The sequence below is a fragment of the Tursiops truncatus genome, chromosome 21 (assembly GCF_011762595.2).
Source record: "Tursiops truncatus isolate mTurTru1 chromosome 21, mTurTru1.mat.Y, whole genome shotgun sequence".
Taxonomy (NCBI): domain Eukaryota; kingdom Metazoa; phylum Chordata; class Mammalia; order Artiodactyla; family Delphinidae; genus Tursiops; species Tursiops truncatus.
In genome coordinates, this window is record NC_047054.1 from 98,912 (window position 1) to 101,760 (window position 2,849).

The following is a 2,849-nucleotide window of genomic DNA, read 5'->3' on the forward strand; positions in this document are numbered from 1 at the left end:
CGTGGGATGCTCCAAAAAATTGGGCGTAAAGCAATTATTGCCTATTAATTCTTTTATTTAGTCAGCAGCATTTATTGATATACCATCGCAAAGCAGCCAGCTCTGCGGACACGCCGAGTTAACACTTCCTCACTGATCTTCGTTATCATTTTGAAGATAATTGGGGGCCTCAGCTCATAACCCAGATCCTGACGTTTCGGGGATAGGAACGTTCTGTCAGTGTGCAGTCTGTCTGACTTTCATTAAACATGAATAACTGACTCCTTGCTCTAATACACGTATAAAAATGTATCTATTGACAAGACCATATTTTTTTTTTTCTAGAATTTACATTGACTTCTTTTCTGGTCCACTCATCCCCTTACTTAAGGTTTAAACAGTCTAGTTGGGACTGCTGCATCGAAACATAAACAAAGATTTCTTTTTTAAAAAGTGAAAGTGAAATAAAAATAAAAAAGTGAAAGTGGTCCTTTGCCTCTAAGGGCAGCTGTTGAGCTATGGAAAGAAGGTTTTGGTCTTGACAATCACGGGACTAAGAACAAAGATATTCCAACAGGCGAGTTATCTCATGACAGCATTTATTGCGTCAACTAAGCCAGCAATGAGGCTCTTTGATTCAGCATTTATTTGGGGCGGGGCAGCAGTGGTGCTAAGCTCTAGGAGGGCAAGAACACGGGTTTATCTTCTTCGTTGCTGGGATTCACAGCACCTAGCGCATAGAGAATTAATAAAAAACGATCGAATGCGTGAATGTTGTTGATTTTACAGATGAGGAAACAAAAGACTCTGAAGGTCATTTGGGTAGTAAGAAGTGGACCTGGAGATCAAGGTCTGGTTAGACCCCGAGGCCTGTGCCCTTTTTCACATGACAAATTAGATACCCACAGATTGGTGACTTTCCAGACTTCCTGCCTCTGTTTCTGGGTTGCAAATCACATCCTTTCCTGGGTAACAGAGGTGATGGGAGAGGTGGTGAGTGGTATCTTGATAGAGCAGACATCTATGAATACCATCAAAGCCCCATGTGAGGTCACCCTAGAAGGCTCTTACTTTGACTTCTGTCTTTTTAACCTGGATCTGCCACCTTCAAGGTACTGAATATATTCCAGGTTGTGCTACAGACCCGACGCAGATAACCTGCAGGCTGGTAAGTAGAGGCGCCGAGCCGAAGCCTGTGGCAGTAAATCCTTCGCACAGCTGATCGTCTTCACCCCCTGTGAAGTCCCCTCTGCTCACAACTGATGTGGCTGAAAACATAGCAAGCTTCTGTATCTGTGGTGGGTGGAGAAAGATCTTTAACTATAAACCAGAATACGAGGTATTAACAGGAGAGCTTTAACACCCACAGTTACACTTGGAGTTACGGGGTGTTAAGGAGCCAGATAAACCGAGGAAGGCGTTTTTTCCCCTCCTGGGCTGCCTGGGTTCGCTGTGGGGGTAGAACAATTGAAACCTCAAGTTGTGAGACCATGAATCAGGGGGGTTTCCTGTATTATGAATGATGTCATCTAATAAGATGAGAGACTTTCAGTGAAATGCAGGAACATTCAGGGTAATGTGTTTGCAGCAAGCAGGATCCTGAATTTATGGCAGAGGGGAGTGTGTGAGTTGATCAAAGTGGAGAATGATGAGAAGTAACTAAATTATGTATGACAGTCTCTACAGAGCAGAGGAAGGAAGAAAGCTTAACGATGTTGTGCTTGAAGCACCAGCAGCAACTGGTGACGTATAGGTTGGAGGTTGGTAAGAAGAGAAACGGATCTATGAAGGCTCAAAGATTACACATGAGTGTGACCCGGACCCAGCAGTGGATTTGGGAGGGGGAGGGGAACCAGGGGCTCAGCATATAATAAACTTTAGTGGCAACGAGACAGCCAAGTCAAGTTAACTTGACATAAAAATCACCATCTTAATCTATGTAGCTCTTTCCAGCCTGAGTCTTATCAAGGCAAAAAAAAGAAAAGAAAAGAAAAGAAAACATCTATAGTTAATGATGAAGAATTTTTCCGCTTTGCTTTCCCGGCATCCACTGAAGGCAGTACATAATTTAATTATTGAATCTACAGTATGGACCATGGAGATGAAGAATGATGTGCCTGCTGTAGTGAGAAATTAGATAGAACCAACTGTTTATCCTGATCATTCTTCCTCTGTTAGGCTAAAGGAATACAGTTAACAAGCTTTTGTTTGGATTCGAGGCTCAGATCTGGAATGTGCTGATCGGAACTCAGGATTGCTACAGTAGCCATTATTTATGGAGTCCTGACAGTATCCTCAAGCCCCACGTGTGAAACAGAAAGGGGTCCATTCCTCATTCTCTGCCGTGTAACCAATGTTCCAGCGACTGCGGGGCTAGACGTCTGAAGAGACTAAGAAAGTTCAAGAAAATCAGATTTCGTTCCTTGGAGCAGCTGCCTTCAGAAATGTCACCCCACGTCTTCCCTATTGACCTGCACCCAGTTTCTCGGATCTTTCTAACAATCGTTAACAAAATATGCACAATTGTATAGCCGGCAAGCGTTACGGGGAGCACCAGGAAGGCGTGTGCACGGTGGTGGGGCTGGGAAGGGGGAGCAGGCTTCCGTTCAGCACGCGTCTCAGGCTCTTCCCCACGCCTGGCGTAGGAAACGAAGCCGGCCAAGCCCAGCGCTTATGCAAATGCAGCTTCGAGGCGTTTGTGCCTCGAGGGCAGCGCCTCCCCGCCCGACCCGGTTCGCTGCCTGCCAGCAAACCCCTCCCGCGAGGAACGGTGAAGCTGCTCCGGCGACGTCGCAGGCCCGCTCCAGGGGCCCAAACCGCTTCCCCTTAGTCCTGCCCCGAAAAAAGTGAGGAGGAAAAACCCCAAACCC